Genomic DNA, 26,484 nt, shown 5'->3' on the forward strand with positions numbered 1-26,484 from the left:
TGCGCAGCGCGGAGACGTGGAGGTGAAGTAGATCTCTGGCAGATCCATTCACCAAGGCCCTAGCGAACATGGTCTTCGACCAACTTCGAGAGGGATTAGGCATGTAGGACTACTCACATCTTCTTTGAGTCAAGTGGGAGTTTGTTGTCAATGGTGCCCACAAGAAGAGTAGTAGTGTCTATTTATGTACATTTGATGTCATATAGTCTTACGAAGACTCTTGCTTGTAATTGCTTATTCATTTAATAATAAAGTTGAAACGTTCATTCATTCTTTCTTTGTTTGAAGCTTTATGATAAAACCTTAGTCTTTTAGTCCATAAACAAACTTAACAACTTACGAAGAGACAAATGTAGATTTGCATGAACAAACTCTTCGTAGTTTGCTTAAAACGATATATTCGCAATCTTAGGGTCAAAGGACTATTGACCTCAGTACGATTGTTAGAAGAATCTATGATGTCTGGTTATGAGGCATTGAGAGTTGGAGACTCTATAGTTCTTCTAGGTATCTTCCGAAGGTACTGAATTGACCAGTGCACTTCTAGAGACAATATAAGAACAAACCATTTAACCTCTTATGTCTCGAAGTCACTATGTATGAATTGCATCATGCTTACCTTAATCCTGAAATGAGACATGCCATTTCACACCTTAGTATTCTCATTTGAGAAAGTCAAATTTCGGACTCACTATGTGATTCCGAACAAGGCCTATTGGTGAGGTACTAAGTTGTGAGTCTGTCATGAGTAACTTTGTGAAGTTCTCATAGATATGGAATTCATGTACAAGATTGCTGAAATGCAATGTATGTCACCTCATGCTTTGTTCCTTGGAGTGTGAATAAATGAACTGGCCAGTGTCCAAATTGAGTCCTGACTCTTTTGGATGAAACAATGTGACTTGTTAGCTCCTCGTCAATACATTGCTTCTAACTTATTCACAAGCGACAAAGGAGTTGAGGAAATAACAGCTAGAAGGGTAAAATGGTAATTTAGTAAATCCCGACTAGCTGATGACATTCATGAAGGGTAAACATAGATAATATTCAATGGATCCGCTCATTATAATTAGGTGAATTCTTGAGTAGAAAATAAATTCATTTGAACCGAGAGATTTTCAGTGTCAGCTCTTTAGTGGAGTCAGTTGGCATTAAGCTAAACTTGGAAAAGGTTTGTGAACTTTTGAGTCCAAGTGTTTAGCTCAAGCTTTGTTCCTTTGGGTCCATGAGGTCACTGTCACGAATCACATCGATTGGAATAGTTAAACTGGAAGCTAAGTCAAAACGAGAACGAAAATAGTCAAAAAGGGTATTTTTGTCTTTTGAGACAAAGGATGAAATGAATGTCAATAAATTTTTTGACAAGTTCATTTGATGACTTAATGTCACTCGGCCATGACTTGATCATTGGGCCTCGTGAATTAATTTCATTTCATAAGAGTTTTATTGAAGATTCTTAATGGGCCTTTTTCATGTTCTCATGAATAAATGAAGAAGCTTCTAGAAGCTCCTTCTAGAGACATGTTGGGCGCCTACCCTATAGAGAAATAGGAGAGTTTATTTTGTGCATAAATGTATTTAGATACTTGCCAAAAGAAAAAGAGGAAACAAATTTGCATAAGGATGCATAAGGGAATCGGCCAAGTTGAGAAAAAGGCAAGCCTTGAACAAAATAGGAAACAAATCAAGGCTTCTAGAAGCCCTTGTTTGGCCGAGTGTCTCAAGAGGGAAAAGAGGAAATTGGCTCATGAATATGTGATATTCTATAGAAGAGGAAACTACCTTATTGAAGGTAAGACCTCTCCTATAAATAGGAGCCTCATTTCCTCACATTTCAATTCCATCCAAGTTTAAGAGATTTGAGAGACTCTTTCTCAAGAACTTTGGCCGAAACTCCTCTCTCTCTCTCTCTCTCTAGTTTATTTTCGATTTTTCTTGTTTTGGCACCTAGGTCCTCACTCGACCTAGTGTTTAGCTCTGCGACTTCAAGACTCGTTCTTAAGTCGTAGTGTTTAAAAGTGCCCACTCACTAATTCCTTTATTTCGAGTGATTTAGTGATAGAATCTTTCGTGGTTGCTCGAGGTGCCGAGGAAAGAAAGAGAGACGTGCTGCGAGGGGAGACGAGCGTTGCAGACTTTCCAAAAGCTTCTTCAAAGTTCAAGCTTCAAGAAAGGTTAGTAAACTTCTAGCTCATTTAGTCTTTAATTACATGTACTTGCTCTTTTGTCTAGGTTAGTAAAAACTGGTTTTACTTGTAAAAGAAAATTTTGAAAATTCCGCCGCTTACCGAAGCGTTAATTATTTTCTTAAACCCTAGATCGATTCCAACAGAGAGTTCGATGACTTTCTTAAAGAAGAAGGTATCGCTTCTCAGCTTACCGCACCTGGCACAACTCAACAAAACAGAGTGTCAGAGAGAAGAAACCAAACTCTTTTGGAGATGGTTAGAACAATGAAAGTTACTCATCACTCCCTCTTTCTTTTTGGGGATATGCCCTCGTAATAGCTGCTTACATTCTGAACCAAGTTCCGTCTAAAACGGTTCCTGGTACTCCTTATGAACGATGGACTTGCCGTAAAGTAAATCTTGGCCGCATCAAAATTTGGGGTTGCCCTGCACACGTGCTGAGGCAAAAGACTAGCAAGTTGGCTAGTAGGTCAGAATTGTGTCTGTTCGTTGGATATCCAAACGAAACCAAATGTTTCACATTCTATAGTCCCGAGGACGATAAGAATTTTGTTAGCACGAATGCTCGTTTCCTTGAGGAGGACTTCATGAAGGATGCAAAACCTAGAAGCAAAATTGTGCTTGAAGAAAAGTTGGGTGATGAAGCTTCTACCTCATCTGTAAGAACTGTTCTTACCCCAACTAACATACAACCTAACTCATAAAAATCTCATCAAGTAGTACTTCGACGTAGTGGGAGGTCTACTCAAAAGCCTGACAGGTACATGTCTTACGGAGACACTCTCGTAGCCGTCTCTGACATGGATGACCCTGTTTCCTATAGCCAAGCTATGGCTTGTTCTGAATCAAACCTTTGGCTTGACGCCATGAAAGTTGAAATGCACTCGATGTATGTCAACAAAGTCTGGAAACTTGTAGACCTTCTTGAAGGGGTTAAACCCGTAGGGTGTAAGTGGATATACATGAAGAAAAGGGGTCCGGATGGGAACGTTGAGACGTTCAAAGCATGACTTGTGGCGAAGGCTTATACCCAACAAGAAGGGATTGACTATGAAGAAACCTTCTCGCCAGTCGCGATGCTTAAATCCATCTGCATACTCCTATCCATAGTTGCGGCTCTCGACTATGAGATCTGGCAAATGGATGTCAAGACAGCCTTTCTGAATGGCAATCTTGACGAGCGCATTTACATGGCTCAACCAGACGGTTTCGTGGATAAAGGTCAAGAGACCAAGGTTTGTGAGTTGCTTAAATCCATTTATGGACTAAAGCAAGCATCTAGGTCATGGAATATTAGATTCGATGAAACTGTAAAGAGCTTTGGCTTTGAACAGTCAATAGATGTGCCTCTGCTGCCCCGGCCGAGCGCCTCTGCCGCCTCGGCCGGAGGCTGTTGCTCCCCTGGCCGAGAGCCCCTGCTGCCTCGGCCGGGCACACCTGCTGCCGGGCACCCCGCGCCCGGTTAGGCCTCAGACAATGTGCGCCCCGCGCCCATCCAGACAGCGCGCCATGCGCTTGCCCGAGCGTTGTGCCTCGCACGCCCCGCTCCCGGCCACCCGGTGGGCCTTGAGGGGGCCGGCCCAAGGCCTCCTCCAACACTATAAAATCCCCCCTAGGGGGGAGGACAAATCATCCAAAAATTCATTCCAACACTTCTCTCTCACTCGAGAACTCTCTCCTCTCCCGCGCTCTTGTGACATTCCAAGAGCGCGCTCTCCTCCTTCCTCGGCTCAGAAAGACAACGACCCCCCTCCACGAGAGGGAGCACGCTCCTCTTCTGCGACCCGAGCTTCTGCAATACACACTGCTCTCCCGCTTCTTGGCCCTTGAGCTAGAACTCTGAGCTATGAGGCAAGCAACCCCTTTAAAGTCTTCACTAGAAGCTACGAGCCAGGTCCTACTCTAAAGCCTTGGATTCTCAAGCCTCCGAGCCCAAGATAGCCCCCAACATTCAAATTGAACTACGTTCTGACCTGATCCTGACTAAAGGGTACGTAGGCAGCCAACCTTTGGCACGGTCACACACCCCAAAACACACCTCAGGGTCTGGAGGGTGCAGCTCGGTCTACGAGCTCCCATTTTTGGCCCCGGCGCGGTCACTTGGTCCGGCCTTGGATCGAACTGCCCGAGGTATTTAATCGTTGTTCATTTTTTTGCGACAACATTTTGGCGCTAGAAGGGGGGGACTTCCCGACTTACACAGCCCGAAATCCCTTCTACAGCTCAACCCCTTTCTTCTCAACTTGAGAAAGACATGAGTGGTCAACCACCCGTTCGTTCTGAGGGTGTGAATAACCCCGAAAACGCAACTGGAGTAAAGAAATACTTCCTGCGCTCCCGAGCGCAAGGCGACGAGGAGTCTCTCAATGACGAGAGCCACACTCCCTCGCCCCTCCACCTTAGGACAGTCGGGACCGCATCCTTGAGATGGAGGAGAAAATCCACCAACTAAAGATAGCCAATGCAAGGTACCACCGCCAACTGGCGGGCAAGGCACCTGCACAGGGCACCCCCCACGGGGAATCCGAGGACCTCATGGACGAGGGGCATGACTATGACCCCGACTATGAAGGCTTGGAAATTTTAGCGGACATCGAGACTTCTCTCACCAAAGACGGGGAACTCCCTATTGAGATCGAAGCCGGTCCTTCAATCCCGCCGCCTAAAACAAAGGCAATACCGATCTCCTCTCAAGAAGAGACCTCCCGACGTTCAGCCCATGACCGACTCGGTCAAAGAGGCAATGTCAGGGAAGGTCCAACGACTCAGCGAGTGAGGCGTGTGGCTCGAAGCTCACGCCCCCATACCACCGGGCCGGATCTTAGAGATCGGCTTACTGCCCAACGGAACGACCGTGGTGAAACCTCCGAGAGAGGCTAAGTGCTTGCAAGGGTCACAACCCTGCGGCCCCAATCAATGGGGACCCTCGCACGACTCAAGGGTCGAATGAAAGGCGCCAGGTGACTCCTCCTGAACAAGGAGTGACCCCCAACACTGTCCTCGATGTCGCCACCATGATTCACAATCTTCGTAACGAAGTGTGTGATCTGCGTGACGAAGGCTTGGCCGGTGATACATACGGGGTCGTAGAAGAACACTCATCGCCCTTCACTGCCCAAATCCTTGCTGAGGTGTGCATGGGAAACTTCAAACTCCCGAATCTCCCTCCCTACAATGGGAAAACTGATCCCACGTATCACATCCAACATTACGAAACTTGGATGACGATGCAAGGCGTTTCACCTGGGGCTCTATGCCAGGCTTTTAGTCTTACCCTCACCGGACCCGGTTTTGAGTGCTTTAAGAATTTAAGACCCGGGAGCGTCCAATCGTTCAAAGACCTGAAGGACATGTTCCTAGCACGATTTGCTACATCGATGGTCCAAAAGAAGACCAAGATGTATTTATGGTCGATCAGGCAAGAGAATAACGAGTCCTTGAGACAGTATCTTACCCGATTCACCGCAGAATCAAATAAGGTTGACCGCTTTGAGGAGAGTGACGCAATTACAGCCATCATCGAGAGCTTGCGCACCGAAGACTTCTTAAAGTTCGTCGTCGGCAGAGTCCCTTCTACGATGGCCGAGTTAATGAACCGAGCCAAAACCTTCATGGGGGTGGAAGATTACCTCGACGGCCGCATGAGCAGCAACCAAAGCTCCCGCCGTCGGGATGAGTCCGGCAACGAGCCAGGCAACCCCCATAAAAGGGTGAACAAGGGAGGTCAAGCTTCCGATAGCCGACCCCCTATGTCTCAAAAGCCGCGTCTTGCGAGCAATTTTAGAGACTACTCAAGTTATACCCCTTTGAACGCCCTGGTAGAGCAAATATACGTTGTGGCGCGTGACAAGTTCACCGCGCCGACTCCAATGAAAGGCGGCCCCGCATCTCACGATCGGTCCCGTTATTGTGAGTTCCACCGGGATTACGGTCACACGACCGCTCAATGCTTCCATCTTAGGAGGCAAATTGAGACATTAATCCAAAAAGGAGAGCTCAAAGAGTTTGTCCATCGCATGGTAGGAGCTACAGCCCCCACCGACAACAGGCCACAGCATGAGAAAGGTGGAGAGACCAACGCCAACACCGACCGCACCACGGTCGCGGCTACGGCCGATGCGCAACTCCACGTCATCACCACCATCCTAGGTGGCTTACAAGACGGGGACTCGGCCCGGCAAAGGAAAAAGCTCCTCAGAGCTGCCTCTCAAGAAGGCCTTGTCGCGCAAGTTAACCTCACCTATGAGGAACCTCCGTCCGTACCTCACGAGACGATACAATTCACCAATGAAGAGGCCAAGCGAGTTGTGCACCCGCATAATGACGCTATAGTCCTTAAGGCCCAGGTGGCCAACAACTTGGTAAAAAGAGTTCTTATTGATAACGGCAGCGCAGCCGATATAATCTTTAAGACCACCCTAGAGCGCATGAAGCGCAGGGGGCTCCGCCCTGTCCCAACTCAGACACCTCTGTTTGGGTTCACGGGAGAAAAGGTCATGACTGAAGGAATCATTGATTTACCAGTCACCTTCGGTACTACCGGAGGTATCGAAGTCGTTCACATGGTCCATTTTCTTGTGGTTGACCAGGAGTCGCCCTACAATGTTATCATTGGGCGACCCACGTTGAACAGATTAAGGGCCATCACATCCACATATCACCTACTGGTGAAATTCCCCATAGAGGAGGGGATTGGCGTCATGGCTGGCGATCAGACCCAAGTGAGGATATGCCACGTCCAGGGCGTGGACGGAAAGCCCGCTGAAAAATGGGTTAACACGATCTACCAACTAGAAGACGACTACCCGTGTGATCAAAAAGACGCACGGCAACTCGGGGAACTAGACCCCCGTGACGATATCGAGAGGTTGAAAGTTGACACCCCCGATGATCTCACTTCGATCATCCTCGATGAAGCTAAACTTGACCAGGTAGTGAAGATCGGTGCACAACTCCCTCTCGCCATCAAAACTCAACTCGCGTCCTTCCTTCGGGAGTTTAAGGATGTCTTTGCGTGGACACATGCAGACATGCCTGGTATAGACCCCGATGTGATTGTGCACCGATTGAATGACGATAAAACTATCGCTGAAAAGGTACAAGCTAGACGCGCGTTCAACCCTGAATGATACCTAGCGATAAATGAAGAAGTCGAAAAGCTTCTCTCCGCTGGTTTCATCTGAGAAGCCAAGTACCCCAAATGGGTGGCCAATGTGGTCATGGTCAAAAAGCCTAATGGGAAGTGGCGCATTTGTATAGATTACAAAGATCTTAACAAAGCCTGCCCAAAAGATTGCTTTCCACTCCCACGCATCGAACAACTGGTCGACGCGACGGCAGGACATGAACTGCTAAGCTTCATGGACGTCTACTCGGGCTATAACCAGATACGAATGCACGAGCCCGATCAGATTAAGACGACCTTCGTCACTGATCGTGGCCTCTACTGCTATAAGGTCATGCCTTTCGGCCTTAAAAATGCAGGAGCTACTTACCAACGATTGGTAAACCGGATCTTCGCCGACCTAATCGGCAAGACTATGGAAGTATACGTGGACGACATGCTCGTTTTTAGCCTATTGGCTACCAATCACGTAGACGACCTAAAAGAGATGTTCTTAATCCTCCGCCGGTACAAAATGAAGCTCAACCCCAACAAATGTGTGTTCGGGGTCGAATCCGGGAAGTTCCTATGCTACATCGTTAGCCGGCGAGGAATCGAAGCGAACCCTGAGAAAATCAAGGCACTCCTTGACATGAAATCTCCGCGACGTGTCAAGGAAGTCCAAAGTCTGACCGGTTGGATTGCCGCCCTCTCACGTTTTATGGCCAAAGCAACCGACAAGTGTCAACTATTCTTCAAAGCAATAAAGAAGACGGACGGCTTTGTATGGACGGACGAGTGCGAGAAGGCCTTTCAAGAAATGAAGGCCTACTTCGGGACACCTCCGTTCCTTTCCAAGCAAAAAGAAGGTTACACGCTCTACGTCTACCTCGCCGTCTCCGAACGAGCCGTAAGCGCTGTGCTGATCCGTGAAGAAGATAAGGCTCAATGGCCTATCTTCTACGTGACCAAAGCCTTACTTGACGCCGAAGCGTGTTACACAGAGATAGAGAAATCTCTCTCGCTCTCCTCGTAGCCGCCAAAAAGCTACGCCCCTACTTCCAAGCTCACCCAATTGTTGTCCGAACCGGACACCCCATCGGTAAGGCTCTTCAAAAGGGAACATCGACTCGCATGGCGATCTGGTCCCAAGAATTGAGCGAGTACGAGATTGAGTTTCACCCGAGACCGGCAATAAAGGCTCAAGCCCTAGCCGATTTTGTGGCAGAATTCTCCTACACTCCCGACATGGGAAGAGCAAAAGACGACTCGACCGACGACTTGTCGGCTCGAAAGAGAAAGGTCGACCCTACGGGTCCCATCTGGGAACTACACGTAGACGGAGCATCTAATGCCCAGGGAGCGGGCGCTGGCGTGATTTTAATAAATCCCGATCGGGAAAAGTTACGCTACGCCCTCCACTACGGATTCCAGGCGAGGCCGAGTACGAAGCCCTCATCGTAGGGCTAGAGCTCGCTCAGAAGCTCAACGTACAGAATTTACGAATACACTGTGACTCACAGTTAATCGTAAATCAGGTTAAAGGCGACTACGTTGCCAAAGATGTTGTCAATGGTGCCCACAAGAAGAGTAGTAGTATCTATTTATGTACATTTGATGTCATATAGTCTTACGAAGACTCTTGCTTGTAATTGCTTATTCATTATTAATAAAGTTGAAACGTTCATTCATTCTTCTTTGTTTGAAGCTTTATGATAAAACCTTAGTCTTTTAGTCCATAAACAAACTTAACAACTTACGAAGAGACAAATGTAGATTTGCATGAACAAACTCTTCGTAGTTTGCTTAAAACGATATATTCGCAATCTTAGGGTCAAAGGACTATTGACCTCAGTATGATTGTTAGAAGAATCTATGATGTCTGGTTATGAGGCATTGAGAGTTGGGGACTCTATAGTTCTTCTAGGTATCTTCCGAAGGTACTGAATTGACCAGTGCACTTCTAGAGACAATATAAGAACAAACCATTTAACCTCTTATGTCTCGAAGTCACTATGTATGAATTGCATCATGCTTACCTTAATCCTGAAATGAGACATGCCATTTCACACCTTAGTATTCTCATTTAAGAAAGTCAAAGTTCGGACTCACTATGTGATTCCGAACAAGGCCTATTGGTGAAGTACTAAGTTGTGAGTCTGTCATGAGTAACTTTGTGAAGTTCTCATAGATATGGAATTCATGTACAAGATTGCTGAAATGCAATGTATGTCACCTCATGCTTTGTTCCTTGGAGTGTGAATAAATGAACTGGCCAGTGTCCAAATTGAGTCCTGACTCTTTTGGATGAAGCAATGTGACTTGTTAGCTCCTCGTCAATACATTGTTTCTAACTTATTCACAAGCGACAAAGGAGTTGAGGAAATAACAGCTAGAAGGGTAAAATGGTAATTGAGTAAATCCCGACTTGCTGATGACATTCATGAAGGGTAAACATAGATAATATTCAGTGGATCCGCTCATCATAATTAGGTCGAATTCTTGAGTAGAAAACAAATTCATTTGAACCGAGAGATTTTCAGTGTCAGCTCTTTAGTGGAGTCAGTTGGCATTAAGCTAAACTTGGAAAAGGTTTGTGAACTTTTGAGTCCAAGTGTTTAGCTCAAGCTTTGTTCATTTGGGTCCATGAGGTCACTGTCACGAATCACATCGATAGGAATAGTTAAACTGGAAGCTAAGTCAAAACAAGAACGAGACAGTTTTACGAAAATTGTCAAAATGGTATTTTTGTCTTTTTGGACATAGGACGAAAAGAATGTCAATAAATTTTTTTGACATTGTCATATGATGACAAATGAAATAAATATTACTCAGCCATATTAGTGTAATTGGGCCTTGAGGATTAATTTCATTTCATAGAATTTTACTTGAAAATTCTTAATGGGCTTTTCTTATGTTGTCATGAACAAATGAAGAAACATCTAGAAGCTCCTTCTAGAAGCTCAAATTTCGTCCAACCCAAGGAAAATAAGGCTGAATTTCGTTCATGCCATAGTGGGAAAGAGAGTTTATTTTGTGCATTGATGTATGAAGATACTTGCCAAAAGAAAAAGGGGAAACAAATTTCCTTAAGAAGGAAAGTGCATTTTCGGCCAACTAAGAGGAAATCAAATGAGGAAACAAATCCTAAGCCTTCATGAGGCATGTTGGACGTGCAAGGCAATAGGAAAAGAGGAAACTACCTTTTGAAGGTAATCCTCCTCCTATAAATAGGAGCCTCATTCCTCACATTTCATTCATCCAAGTTTAAGAGATTTGAGAGACTCTCTCTCTAGAACTTGTGGCCGAAATCCTCTCTCTCTCTCTCTAGTTTATTTTCGATTTTTTCTTGTCTTGGCACCTAGGTCCTCACTCGACCTAGTGTTTAGCTCTGCGGCTTCGAGACTCGTTCTTAAGTCGTAGTGTTTAAAAGTGCCCACTCACTGATTCCTTCTTTTCGAGTGATTTAGTGATAGAAACTTTCGTGGTTGCTCGAGGTGCCGAGGAAAGAAAGAGAGACGTGCTGCGAGGGGAGACGAGCGTTGCAAACTTTCCACAAGCTTCTTCAAAGTTCAAGCTTCAAGAAAGGTTAGTAAACTTCTAACTCATATTGGTTTTTAATTACATGTACTTGCACTTGTCTAGGTTAGTAAAAACTGTTTTACTTGTAAAAGAAAATTTTTAAAATTCCGCCGCTTACCGAAGCGTTAATTATTTTCTCAAACCCTAGATCGATTCCAACAAATGGTATCAGAGTTATGGTCAAAGATTAGCATGTACATGTTTTTTAAAATTATGAGCTTGAAAATCGTTTTCGAAAGTTTACTAATTTTGTGACAAGTTAGAATTGTAATCTTAGATTTTTTTTTAATTTAATGCTCTTGCCTTTAAATTAAAAAGCATGTTGATTTTCTATGAGTTTGGGATGTTTTTAAAACACATTAGAATCAGTTCTAAAAGTTTTTAATTTTTTATATTGAAAAACGTGTTTTAAAGGTTTGAGAAATTTCGAGTAAAATTTTGTGACTAGTTTTGATATCTTGCTAGTTTCTTATTTTTACTTGAATCGTTTTATGCATGTTGTTATTTCTTTTATTCTATGTTATTACCCTGCTAATAAAACACAAATAAAAGCTTTAAACAACATCTTAAAACGTTCCGTTACACTCAATTCTTTTTCGTACCTAAAAAGGACCAAGCTTTAATTTATTTCTTTTTCTTCGAGCTGGAGTAAACCCGCATTAAATGTGGCATAACTCTCTGCTCAGAAATCGAAATTTAATGATTCTTAAATCAAATTAAAGCTCTGTCTATCCTCTGTCCAATGCCACCTGTTTCGGCTGAAAAGGACATCGGAGCCGCCAGATATGGCGATTTTACTCCGAGGTGCGCGGCTGTCTGAAACTCCAGTTTTTTAGAAATCCGGATTTTCAAACCCCACTACCATGAGTTATAGAACTCTAATGAGAAAATTTTCATGAGCAAAAATGTTTTTCATATGATTATAAACATGATGTGTAAGATTAAAATGTTTTGATTTTTGAAAGTTTAATTGAAATTGAATTTTTACAAAACTAGTTTGAATTTTGAAAAACCGTTTTCACTTTCAAACTTGAAAATATTTTGTCATCCAAATCAAATAAGTTTTCAAAATGTTTTCAAAACTATATCTATATCACATATGTTCAAAATCTATATGCTCTTGAAATTTGAGTGGGAGGTCTCTTTGTAGACAAGCCGAAAAATAAAAAGATGTGTAATCTCAAACTTTCAAGTGTTCGAGTGAGTTGAAGTTCACACTTCCCTCACGCACTTTCCCGAAATAGAAAATAGGAAAAGATCGAGTATGTACCTTGTGCCTTTATGCACTAATACTGCTCTGAACATGTCGATCTAGGATTCTCTTCTAGTTGTCCGCTCTGTCGCTCTCTAACTAGGAAATTTGTTTCCGAAATTATAAGAGTCGATGAACCAACTCCAAAAACTAAGTGGGAGGGTTATATTCGTTGTTTGTAACCCGCGATCCCCAACACTAGTGAAAGATGCAATAACGTGGGACTAAGAGCCGCTCTTGCGACCCTCACTTAAATGTGAGTACTCCAAGGCGTTATTGCTTCGATCATTGCTCAATGAGCTACGTCCGAGAGTGATGCAATGATGGCAAGGCCTCCCCTTGGGGGATTGTTTTTCAAAGCTGATCTTTTGGACTAAGTGGTTGGTTGCACACTTAGGCTCAATCCCTAGTAATCCTCCCTCGAGGCCCTGCGATAGGATGTGAGTGATCAAACCAATTTACAAGGTGCCTAGTCAAAATAGATGTATTGACATCTTGGCTTAGCATTAATGATGTGTCATTTACTTATAAATGGAGATTTTTTGCGGCCTTCTCTTGAGGGAGTAAATTATCGTTTGGTTTATAACACCTTTGGATTTTACAAAAGTCTTAATAAAACTTAAATCCTAAACCAAAGACTAATCATAAACTTGTTTCAACTTATATAGGCAATATGTCTCTCAACCATCTCTCTATCTTTCTTTCCTCGAACAAACTCGAAAATGAAAACTACGTAGATTCGAAACGTAACCTCGACATAATACCTACCGTTAACAAGCACAAATGGGCACTCACCACCCCGTGTCCTCCTCTGACGAATGATGATTCAACTCAAGAGGACAATGACGCCTTAGCGGCCTGGCTTCGATCCGATGAGATTGTGAGGTGCTATATCTTGGCATCTATGAACAATATGCTGAAAGAGCAACATCGTGACTTCGAGACTGCCGCCGACATGCTCTACAATCTCCTTGAGATGTTTGGAGGGCAAAGGCGTCAAACAAGGCTACAAGCAGTCCGACAGTTTATGAACTGTCATATGCAGGCTAGGACTCCTGTTGGAGACTTCATGATACTGATCATTAGTTTTCTGAATAAAATGGAAATCCTAGGATCTGAAATTGATGGGAAGAATATCATAGATATGATCTTAGAAACTCTCCCCGCATCTCTTGATACCTTCAAGATAAACTACTCCATTAACAAGCTAGAGTACACTGTTACCAAGCTTATGGAGGAACTTCACACTGCTGTAGGTTTCACTAATAGAAAGAGGAATCAAGGAGAGGCACATGCTACTGAGCAAAAAGCCTCCGCCTCTGGAACTGTGAAGAGACCTCACAAGGCCGATAAAAAGAACTGTCCTGCCAATCTCAAAGCAAAGGAACATAGTATTGTACTAGTTACCGAAGCATGCTTAGTAGCTGATAATGTATCAACGTGGATTCTTGACTCCGCTGCTACTAACCATATTTGTTGTTCCTTGAAAGGTTTCAAGAAAACCAAAAGCTTAGAGGAAGGCGAGTTCTGTTTCAAATGGGGTGATGGGAGCCTGGTGTCTGCAAAGGCTGTGGGATCCGTGACGCTGTCTTTTGAAGACCGCACTTTAAACTTGAATAATGTTTATTTTGTTCCTACCTTTGGGAAGAACTTAATATCCGCTGCTCGTCTTCGTGAGCAAGATTATTGTTTAAAGTTCATTAAGAATGGAATTCGTATTTCGTTTCCTGATAATTCTTTTGTCACTGATGCATGTATGAAGAATGCTCTTTTCTACATCTATCCCACTCAACCTTCTCTTTTAGACACCGAAATAGATAATGATCTAATTAGGGAGCCAAAGAGGATCAAACTTTCTGAAACCTTCGATCTAACAAAATCAACATACCTCTGGCACTTAAGACTTGGTCATATCAGTCTAGATAGGATTAAGAGACTTGTGAGGGATGGTCCACTCCAAGACTCTGCAATAGGTTCACTACCTACTTGTGAATCCTGCATAGAAGGAAAAATGACTAAGCGACCTTTCTCTTATAAGGGTCGAAGAGCCACTGAGTTGCTGGAACTAGTACATTCTGATGTATGTGGTCCGCTCAACCAACAGGCACGTGGAGGATACGAATACTTCGTTACCTTCACTGATGATTACTCACGATATGGGTTTGTCTATTTGCTTAAACACAAATCGGATACCTTTAACGTATTTAAGGTCTTTAGGGCTTTAGTGGAAAAGCAAACTGGCAAAGTGATCAAAACCCTTCAATCTGATCGAGGTGGTGAGTATATGTCTGGAGAGTTCGATGACTTTCTTAAAGAAGAAGGTATCGCTTCTCAGCTTACCGCACCTGGCACACCTCAACAAAACGGAGTGTCAGAGAGAAGAAACCGAACTCTTATGGAGATGGTTAGATCAATGATGAGTTAGTCATCACTCCCGCTTTCCTTTTGGGGATATGCCCTCGAAACAGCCGCCTACATTCTGAACGAAGTTCCGTCCAAAACGGTTCCTGGTACTCCTTATGAACGATGGACTGGCCGTAAAGTGAATCTTGGCCGCATCCAAATTTGGGGTTGCCCTGCACACGTGCTGAGGCAAAAGACTAGCAAGTTGGCTAGTAGGTCAGAATTGTGCCTGTTTGTAGGATATCCGAAGGAAACCAAAGGTTTTACTTTCTATAGTCCCGAGGACGATAAGACTTTCGTTAGCACGAATGCTCGTTTCCTTGAGGAGGACTTTATGAAGGATGCGAAACCTAGAAGCAAAATTGTGCTTGAAGAAAAGTTGGGTGAGGAAGCTTCTACCTCATCTGTAAGAACTGTTCTTACCCCAACTGAAACATAACCTAACTCATCAGAATCTCGTCAAGTAGTACTTCGACGTAGTGGGAGGGCTACTCAAAAGCCTGACAGGTACATGTCTTATGGAGACTCTCTTATAGCCGTCTCCGACATGGATGACCCTGTTTCCTATAGCCAAGCGATGGCTTGTTCTGAATCAAACCTTTGGCTTGACGCCATGAAAGTTGAAATGCACTCGATGTATGTCAACAAAGTCTGGAAACTTGTAGACCTTCCTGAAGGGATTAAACCCGTAGGGTGTAAATGGATATACAAGAAGAAAAGGGGTCCTGATGGGAACGTCGAGACGTTCAAAGCATGACTTGTGGCGAAGGCTTATACCCAACAAGAAGGGATTGACTATGAAGAAACCTTCTCGCCAGTCGCGATGCTTAAATCCATCTGCATACTCCTATCCATAGTTGCGGCTCTCGACTATGAGATCTGGCAAATGGATGTCAAGACAGCCTTTCTGAATGGCAATCTTGACGAGCGCATTTACATGGCTCAACCAGACGGTTTCGTGGATAAAGGTCAAGAGACCAAGGTTTGTGAGTTGCTTAAATCCATTTATGGACTAAAGCAAGCATCTAGGTCATGGAATATTAGATTCGATGAAACTGTAAAGAGCTTTGGCTTTGAACAGTCAATAGATGAGCCTTGTGTTTACAAGTTAATACACGAAGGCAAAGTTGTGTTTCTGGTATTATATGTCGATGATATACTATTCATTGGTAATGACGTGGGTAAGTTATCTGAGGTTAAGGTCTGGCTAGCAAATCAATTCGATATGAAGGATCTAGGAGAAGCCGCGTACATTCTGGGGATCCAAATCTTTCGAGATAGGAAAAACCGGACCCTGTCGCTCTCTCAAGCATCTTATATTGATAAGGTGATGGATCGCTTCTCGATGCAAGACTGCAAGAGGGGTCAAACACCCTTTAGGCATGGAGTTTCACTCTCTAAGGACCAGTCTCCCAAGACTGCACAAGAGATTTAAGACATGAGGAAGATTCCGTACGCCTCTGCCGTAGGAAGCCTCATGTATGCTATGCTTTGCACTAGACCTGATATATGTTTCGCCGTTGGTGTAGTTAGCCGTTTCCAATCCAACCCTGGACCCGAGCACTGGATTGCTGTTAAGCATGTTCTTAAGTATCTTCGAAGAACTAGGAACTTGATGCTTACATACTCAGGTACTGACCTGACTATGACGGGATATACCGACTCCGATTTTCAAGCGGATAAGGATTCCAGGAAATCCACTTCGGGATCTGTGTTCATCCTTAATGGTGGAGCTGTTGTGTGGAGAAGTATTAAGCAATCTTGCATTGCTGACTCCACAATGGAAGCAGAATATGTGGCTGCTTGTGGAGCATCCAAAGAGGCTGTATGGCTTAGAAAATTCCTTAAGTATTTGGAAGTTGTTCCAAACGTCGACGAGCCCATGACCCTTTATTGTAATAATAGTGGGGCTGTCGCTAACTCAAAAGAACCTCGAAGCCATAAGCGCTCTAAGCATATAGAGAGGAAATACCATTTGATTTGAGAGATCGCGCAGCGCGGAGACGTGGAGGTGAAGTAGATCTCTGGCAGATCCATTCACCAAGGCCCTAGCGAACAAGGTCTTCGACCAACATCGTGAGGGATTAGGCGTGTAGGACTACTCACATCTTCTTTGAGTCAAGTGGGAGTTTGTTGTCAATGGGGCCCACAAGAAGAGTAGTAGTATCTATTTATGTACATTTGATGTCATATAGTCTTACGAAGACTCTTGCTTGTAATTGCTTATTCATTATTAATAAAGTTGAAACGTTCATTCATTCTTCTTTGTTTGAAGCTTTATGATAAAACCTTAGTCTTTTAGTCCATAAACAAACTTAACAACTTACGAAGAGACAAATGTAGATTTGCATGAACAAACTCTTCGTAGTTTGCTTAAAACGATATATTCGCAATCTTAGGGTCAAAGGACTATTGACCTCAGTATGATTGTTAGAAGAATCTATGATGTCTGGTTATGAGGCATTGAGAGTTGGGGACTCTATAGTTCTTCTAGGTATCTTCCTAAGGTACTGAATTGACCAGTGCACTTCTAGAGACAATATAAGAACAAACCATTTAACCTCTTATGTCTCGAAGTCACTATGTATGAATTGCATCATGCTTACCTTAATCCTGAAATGAGACATGCCATTTCACACCTTAGTATTCTCATTTGAGAAAGTCAAAGTTCGGACTCACTATGTGATTCCGAACAAGGCCTATTGGTGAAGTACTAAGTTGTGAGTCTGTCATGAGTAACTTTGTGAAGTTCTCATAGATATGGAATTCATGTACAAGATTGCTGAAATGCAATGTATGTCACCTCATGCTTTGTTCCTTGGAGTGTGAATAAATGAACTGGCCAGTGTCCAAATTGAGTCCTGACTCTTTTGGATGAAGCAATGTGACTTGTTAGCTCCTCGTCAATACATTGTTTCTAACTTATTCACAAGCGACAAAGGAGTTGAGGAAATAACAGCTAGAAGGGTAAAATGGTAATTGAGTAAATCCCGACTTGCTGATGACATTCATGAAGGGTAAACATAGATAATATTCAGTGGATCCGCTCATCATAATTAGGTCGAATTCTTGAGTAGAAAACAAATTCATTTGAACCGAGAGATTTTCAGTGTCAGCTCTTTAGTGGAGTCAGTTGGCATTAAGCTAAACTTGGAAAAGGTTTGTGAACTTTTGAGTCCAAGTGTTTAGCTCAAGCTTTGTTCATTTGGGTCCATGAGGTCACTGTCACGAATCACATCGATAGGAATAGTTAAACTGGAAGCTAAGTCAAAACAAGAACGAGACAGTTTTACGAAAATTGTCAAAATGGTATTTTTGTCTTTTTGGACATAGGACGAAAAGAATGTCAATAAATTTTTTTGACATTGTCATATGATGACAAATGAAATAAATATTACTCAGCCATATTAGTGTAATTGGGCCTTGAGGATTAATTTCATTTCATAGAATTTTACTTGAAAATTCTTAATGGGCTTTTCTTATGTTGTCATGAACAAATGAAGAAACATCTAGAAGCTCCTTCTAGAAGCTCAAATTTCGTCCAACCCAAGGAAAATAAGGCTGAATTTCGTTCATGCCATAGTGGGAAAGAGAGTTTATTTTGTGCATTGATGTATGAAGATACTTGCCAAAAGAAAAAGGGGAAACAAATTTCCTTAAGAAGGAAAGTGCATTTTCGGCCAACTAAGAGGAAATCAAATGAGGAAACAAATCCTAAGCCTTCATGAGGCATGTTGGACGTGCAAGGCAATAGGAAAAGAGGAAACTACCTTTTGAAGGTAATCCTCCTCCTATAAATAGGAGCCTCATTCCTCACATTTCATTCATCCAAGTTTAAGAGATTTGAGAGACTCTCTCTCTAGAACTTGTGGCCGAAATCCTCTCTCTCTCTCTCTAGTTTATTTTCGATTTTTTCTTGTCTTGGCACCTAGGTCCTCACTCGACCTAGTGTTTAGCTCTGCGACTTCGAGACTCGTTCTTAAGTCGTAGTGTTTAAAAGTGCCCACTCACTGATTCCTTCTTTTCGAGTGATTTAGTGATAGAAACTTTCGTGGTTGCTCGAGGTGCCGAGGAAAGAAAGAGAGACGTGCTGCGAGGGGAGACGAGCGTTGCAAACTTTCCACAAGCTTCTTCAAAGTTCAAGCTTCAAGAAAGGTTAGTAAACTTCTAGCTCATATTGGTTTTTAATTACATGTACTTGCACTTGTCTAGGTTAGTAAAAACTGTTTTACTTGTAAAAGAAAATTTTTAAAATTCCGCCGCTTACCGAAGCGTTAATTATTTTCTCAAACCCTAGATCGATTCCAACAAAAGAACCTAACATGATCGCCTACTTGGCAAAGACAAATGCCAAGTTAGATGCCTTCTCCTAGTTTGAGATCATCCAGATCCCACGAGAAGAGAACTCTGAGGCTGACGCTCTAGCTCGCCTCGGATCCGGTATCACCAAAGATGGGTTGGGAACTATCCCAATCGAGTCTCTCTCGCGACCATCCGTCTCCCGTGACGAGGTTGGAGCGATTGAGAGCACCGCTCATCCAACTTGGATGACTCCGCTTACGGACTTCTTGCGAAGAGGGGCACTTCCCGAAGACCGCAACGAAGCCGAAAGGGTGAGAGCCCTCGCATCTAAATACGTGTTGAGAGGCGAAGCCTTATACAAGCGCGGGTACTCAACCCCGCTGCTCCGATGCCTCAATAGCGTCTAGTCGACCAAGGTCCTTCGCGAAATTCACGAAGGCATCTGCGGGAACCACTCCGCTGGGAGGTCCCTTGCGCTCAAAGCGCTTCGACAAGGCTATTTCTGGCCGACGATGAAAAGAGACGCCTACGACTGGGCGAGAAGGTGCGACAAGTGTCAACGTTTCTCTAACGTTCCACGACAGCCGCCATCTCCCCTGGGTAGCGTCGTCATCCCACGCCCCTTTGCGAAATGGGGCGTAGACATTATCGGCAAGCTTCCCAAAGCTCCGAGATAATACGAATACGCCATCGTCGCTATCGACTACTTCACTAAGTGGGTCGAAGCCGAGTCTCTGGCCAGGATCACCGAGGCCAACACTACGAACTTCATCTGGAAATCCATAATATGCCGCCACGGCATACCCGCGTCAATCGTGACTGACAATGGCGCGCAATTCGACAATGCTAGGGTTAGAGAAATCTACGCCCAACTAGGGATAAGCAAGACATTCTCATCCCCGCGACACCCACAGGCTAATGGCCAAGTGGAAGCCGTCAACAAGACGATTAAAAGCAACCTCAAGAAAAAGCTCGAAGCCAAAAAAGGCGCCTGGGCTGAGGAGCTACCTTTCATCATGTGGGCCTACCGAACGACCGTTCGAAACACCACCGAGAGACCCCTTTCTCCCTAGCTTTTGGGATTGAGGTTGTGGTCCCCGTGGAAACGGAGGTCCCTACCTACCGAGTCGACACTTTCGACGAAAAAGAAAATGACGAGGCCATACGCCTCGAATTGGATCTAATCGACGAGAAAAGATCCGAGGCCCTCACCAGAGTTGCTACACAAAAGCGAAAGGTTGAGAGATACTACAACGCCAAAGTCAAAAGACGGATCTTCGCCGTCGGCAGTCTCGTACTCAGGCGCGTGTCCCAGAACACCCAAGTACAAGGAGCCGAGGTCCTGGGCCCGAACTTGGAAGGCCCGTATAGAGTTCGACAAGTCATACATGACGGAACCTACTACATCGAACACACGGACGGAACTCCAATCCGGCACCCGTGGAACGCAGAACACTTAAGGCAGTACCACCAGTGACTGAGTCCCCCATTTATTGCTCTGATTTCCCTTGTTCAATAAGGCCTACGTGCCACTATTTGAGGATGTTCGCTGTTAGCAAAAAAAATTAATAAAAAATAAAGTTTGCGGTCTTTTTACCCACTTTATTAAAGTTTTTAATCGTCACGGCACGACCTGTAAACTAAAAACTTGGGGGGCTATGTGATGTGAATTCGTCGGAGAGATTCGTCGGAATTCAATTTGAGCGGACCGTCTATCGGAAGGTTTGGATATAGACGAAGCTTTCGTGCTCGAAACCTTCGAATTAGGATGGATCGAATGATGCCACGATGGGTTGCGGAATTCCCGTCGATAAATCGGACGAACGCCACAAGAATTTCGAGCACAAATCCTTGATAAGTTCTAGACTAAGAGAATCCTCTCTAAACACACAAACACACTTTTTTTCATATATATTTCAAGCTTTCATTTCATCAAAAATCTATCTTTTACAAAACAAGTCACCAAGATTTATAGTGCATCTTGAGACCTTTTACATACCAAAAACCGATGAATGTAATTAGGAATAAATACAATTCAACACACATTAATACCTCGAAAATTAAAAATAAAAACTGAAGAGTTACAAAATCGGGCAGAAACTAAACCGTCCATTTTGAAAGCCTCAACGTCAGAATTAGGCTTAAATCCCGAGACCCCACATTGTGGGTCTTGTTTACTAGGTCGATTCCACTCAGAAAACACTACTCTTTTGTCCATTTCGGTGATCTCAACATTCTTGAAACTGTAGCCCAGTTTGCCCTGCATCACTATGGGTCTTGCGACATACACTCAAGAATTCACGGCCCAACAAAAAAAAAAAAAAAAAAACCTTAAGCCCCCCACTCATGGGATACAGAGGCTTAAGAAGCTCGAACCCCGACGACTCATCAAGCATACGGGTTTAAGAAAAGACGTCGGCCTAACCCGGCGCAACACATATGCTCGGTCGCTCAACAATATGGAAATATTATGTTCCTTTGATTATTTGGTGGATTCCAATTTTATCTTTTGCTTCAGTGAGTGCACGTGTGTATGATATGCATATAATTGACCCTTTGTGTCGTACATGATTTTGATATATATAATAATTTAGTGTTCGTATATAGATTTTGATCTATCTGGCTGGTGTAATTTGTATACTCTAATAAAGGTTCTATATATGGATACATTGATGTTTGTAAGTCAAATTACTTTGATATACGTATCTACACATATTTAAGTTTCAGATTATTCAAATAATGATAAATCCCATCTCAAGATACATAATGCGACATCAATATCAAGTCTTTGGACAATAATATTAACTGCTAATGTTAATCTTGTTGTAATGATCAAACACTAATAATAAGGCTCGTAAAAAATTAACCTATCTTTGGATCGATCAATTATTCACAAGTAAAACTTTACAATTGTTACATGTTTACCATCACAAATATGTATATGTAATTTGGCCAGTCACTAATCTTCCTTTGGGCCGACTAGTATCCGCATAAATTAACACATACACAACATCTAAAATTCTTCATAAATAATTTACACAAGAGAGGTCACTTTGGCGACATTTTTGTTTCAATTATTTATTGAGAATAATGGACAAATTTTTATATGTAATTACCATAATTTGAATTTTATTGCTTATTAAAGTTAAATTTTTGTGTATGTATGTTTATGTGATTGTATTGTTCTATTTCAGCTGTTGCTACTGTATCTGCTAATCTCAATTCGGTTCCGGTCCTTAATGGTAACAACTTTAAGGATTGGAAGGAGAACATGATGATTGTTCTTGGCTGCATGGATCTTGACTTATCGCTTAGAATGGATAAACCGGCTTCTCTTACGGATGCTAGTTCCGCCGATGATAGGCGGATCTATGAGAAGTGGGACCGTTCTAACTGAATGAGTATTATGATCATCAAGCGCGGCATACCTGAAGCTTTTAGGGGTGCGGTGTCTGAACAGATCACCAATGCCAAAGATTTTCTTGCCGAAATCGAAAAGCGCTTTGAAAAGAGCGATAAGGCTGAAACGAGCACTCTATTAAAGAAGTTTATTTCAATGAAGTTCAAGGGAAATGAAAACATAAGGGAGTATATTATGGAAATGTCTCATATTGCTTCAAAGCTTAAAGGACTCAAACTTGAGTTATCGGATGACTTGCTTGTCCACTTGGTCCTTATATCCCTCCATCCTAAATTCAGTCAATTTTAGGCCAGTTATAACTGCCAGAAAGAGAAATGGTCTCTTAACGAGCTCATTTCATTTTGTGTTCAAGAGGAGGAAAGATTGAAGCAAGATATGACTGAAAGTGCTCATTTGGCAAGTACCTCTAAAAGTAAGAATCTCAAGAGGAAAATGAGGCTGCTAAAGATAAAGGTCCAGAACTAAAGAAACAAGCCCAACAGGAGCTTCCAGAAGGTTGTTTCTTTTGCAAGAAGCATGGACACGAGAAGAAGGAATGTCCTAAGTATCGCATATGGCGTCAAAAGAAAGGTACATTCCTTGCTTTAAATAAGTATGTAAATATGATTTTGAAAAATATTCGGTATTTTGGCGACTATTAGCTCAAATTAAAAAGATAAGGAATTATTTTAAATAGAAAACTATTTCTCAGAAAATCTAAATCTTATTCTGAAGGGTAATCCAACTAAATAAAATAATCCTTATAGAACCTTATGAACGAGCACACATAACTTTTGTCTACACCACAAAGATTCGACGGTGCACTAAATTGCACCAAACAGAAAAAAGAAGTACCTCAAATATTTACAGTATTAAGATCAATGTTACATTATAGAATAGATCAATCTCGATTACTCTTATCCATTATAGTTGATAATTTTCAGGTGAGCGCGTCGTCGAACTAATTTTTTATTTATTTATTATTTATTTTATTTTTATTTTTTATTTTTTTATTATTTACAAAAAAGCGCTAAAGTGAATATTTATTTGGAAGATGAATAATTGACTGGTGCCACTGGTGTAAAATGGACAGAGATGCAAAATGTTCAATAATTGGACTAATAGCAAATGACAGTAATACACTTTGAGTTGAAAGCAAAGCCAAAAATTGTTGCTTGACCGTATTGCGATCATCAGGATGTTATAATAATTTTGGGACTACTAATGTCATTAAATAAATGTGTTGGATCATTATTAATTAAGTCAAAATTGATGTGGTCTAATTTAGAATAAGGTTTGTTACTTAAGGACATATTTGTCATGAAGTTATTATGTGACTACCATAAGTGCTAATCTAATTTGATGAGGGGCCAAATTAGAAATAAGCAATAGTTATTAGTAACTGCCTGACAGTTATTAATAACAGGGTAGGTCCCTGATTACAGTACGTACGATCTTTTCTTGTATCCCCATCAACAAGAATACTCTAGACTCTCAGGCAAACTGCAATTGGAAGACCACCTTTTTTTTTGTATTTTCAATCCATGGATTCAGGTACGCTTCCGCTATTAAGATCTTTAGTTTTGGTTCTCTTGAATTGAATTAGGATTAAATTAGGGATTGAAAATCCTAATAATTGGTATCAGAGCAACCTGATTTAATTCTTGAGAATTATGTTTGAATTGTCGTTCTCGATATTAAATGGTCTTAGTGACTCTGGTTGTGATTATCGCTGACGATTTATATGTGCACATGTGAATTTTTTTTTTATTACCGCACTCACTCTGGTTCTGATCATCTTTGATTCGGTTTTGAAATTGTAGTCACTTTTTGGTTATACGTGACAATTAAGATAGTGTATAGCATATTTATGTAAATATTATGTTCCTTTGATTATTTGGTGGATTCCAATTTGATCTTTTGCTTCAATGAGTGCACGTGTGTATGGCGTCAGAAGAAAGGTACATTCCTTGCTTTAGTCTGTTCCGAGGTTAATTTGGCTTCAGTACCTAGAAACACTTGGTGGTTAGATTCTAGTGCTACTTCTAACATAAGTGTTTCGATGCAGGGTTGCCTGAGCTACCGAAGGCCAAGTGATGCCGAGAGACGCATCTATGTTGGTGATGGCAAGTCGGTAGATGTGGAAGTAATTGGACATTTTAGATTGTTATTAAGTACTGGTTATTATTTGGATTTAATAGATACTTTTGTTGTACCGTCGTTTAGACGGAATTTGTGTTCAGTTTATCTATTAATTCTAAAGTTGTTGGGACCAGTTCACTTCTTATATATGACAATCTTTATATCCTTGAAACTGTTGCTTCTTATAATGAAACCTTGAATGTGGAATCAGGTGGTACTAAGCGCAAATTAAGCAACGAGAATTCAAGTTCTTTATGGAACAAACGATTAGGTCACATTTCTAGAAATAGAATTGAACGGCTTGTTTCCGAAGGAATTTTGGATCAAATTGATTTTTCAGACTTTGATATATGTGTTGCATGTATCAAAGGAAAACAGACTATAAAGAAGAAAATAAGTGCATTAAGGGAAACGGACGTCTTAGAGTTGATACATACGGACATTTGTGGACCATTTCCTACTCCTTCTTGGAATGGTCAACATTATTTTGTATCATTCGTAGACGACTATTCAAGATACGCATACATTTTTCTTATTAATGAAAAGTCCCAAGTATTGGATGTGTTCAAATCATTTAAAGCCGAAGTTGAAAACCAACTCAACAAAAGCATAAAGAAAGTCAAATTTGACCGTGGTGGTGAGTACTATGGTAGATATGACGGCTCAGGTGAACAACGTCCGAGACCATTTGCCAGATACCTAGATGAGTGTGATATCGTCCCACGGTACACTATGCCTGGGTCGCCCAGAATGAACGGTGTTGCTGAAACGAAACCGGACTCTTATGGATATGGTAAGGAGTATGATTAGTCATTCAACCTTACCGATATCACTCTGGGGGGAGGCACTCAAGACCGCAGCCTACATTTTAAATAGGGTACCAACTAAAGCCGCTGTCAAAACACCTTATGAGCTTTGGACCGGGTGAAAGCCTAGTATAAAGCATTTTCATATTTTGGGTTGTCCTGCTGAAGCGAGAACTTATAGGCTGAGTGAGAAGAAATTGGATCCCAAAACAGTAAGCAGCTACTTTATTGGGTACCTTAAGTGATCAAAGGGTTATAAGTTTTATGATCCTAAAGTTAAGACAATCTTTGAGACGGGAACTGCAACGTTCTTTGAGGATATTGAGTTTGGTGGGAGAAATAAAGAAAAAGACTTTGTCTTTCAGGAGGATTCGGACTCAACAATTTCTATTGAGGAAAGTTTGATTCCTATTCCAGTTACTTTTGATAATGTTCATGATTCTGTTCCTGTCATCAATCAAGAGCAACAAGACATTGTCATTCAACCACCTGAGGTACAAACTGTTGTCGATCGTTTTCGGAAAACCCGAGACACCGGAAAGGTACGTCGCTCAAAGGGCCGATGGTCAGGCCGGAGGTCCTGAAGAGCAGCAAGCCTCCAAGCCCTCGTCCAAACTCTTGACTCCTTGAGTCGAGCTTAGCCCCTCGAGTTGAGACTTGAGTCGGTTCCTCGAGTCAAGCCTCGCTCTTCGAGTTGAGCCTTGAGTCGGTCTCCTCGGGTCGAGCTTCGCTCTTCGAGTTGAGCCTTGAGTCGGTCTCCTCGAGTCGAGCTTCGCTCCTTGAGTGGAGCCTCGAGCCGGTCTCCTCGAGTCGAGCATCGCTCCTCGAGTCGAGCATCAACTCGAGTCCTATCCGTCAAATAAACATTTGTGTCATAACCCAAAATACCATGCCCACAATAGCTCAACGGGCCCGGAAGCGAGACGGTCGCGAAAAGCCCGCAGAAACGAAGCCCAGCGAGCGCCGCGCCGGCAGGGCCGCGCGCCGCGCATTGAGCAGCGCTGCCCGCGCGCCGCGGGTCGCGCGCCGCGCCCGGCCAAGGCCGCGCCGCGCGCTGAGCGGCGCAGATCGTGCGCCGCGGGTTGTGCGCCGCGCGCCGCGCGTTGTGCGCTGCTGCCTCTTGTGCGCCTCCTCTTGAAAAGGGGCGCGTTCCTAGTCCCACATAGACGCCAAAGGACCCCCTTAGGGTCCTCAAACACCTATATAAACCCCCTCCCATTGAGGGGAAAATCATCTCTTCATCTCTTATCGATACGCTCGATTTCTTACTCTTCTCTGCTTCTCTGGATGCCATATTTGGCCTG

The 26,484-nt window shown here is 42.8% G+C and overlaps 1 pseudogene; it reads left to right on the top strand.

The window, feature by feature from the left end:
• Positions 1-22,028: 22,028 nt before the first annotated feature.
• LOC149384639 (uncharacterized) lies at positions 22,029-24,329 on the top strand (annotated as a pseudogene).
• Positions 24,330-26,484: the final 2,155 nt, after the last annotated feature.

The sequence above is a fragment of the Urtica dioica genome, chromosome 9 (assembly GCF_054948205.1).
Source record: "Urtica dioica subsp. dioica isolate 48M chromosome 9, U.dioica_male_clone48M_v1_H2, whole genome shotgun sequence".
NCBI lineage: Eukaryota > Viridiplantae > Streptophyta > Magnoliopsida > Rosales > Urticaceae > Urtica > Urtica dioica.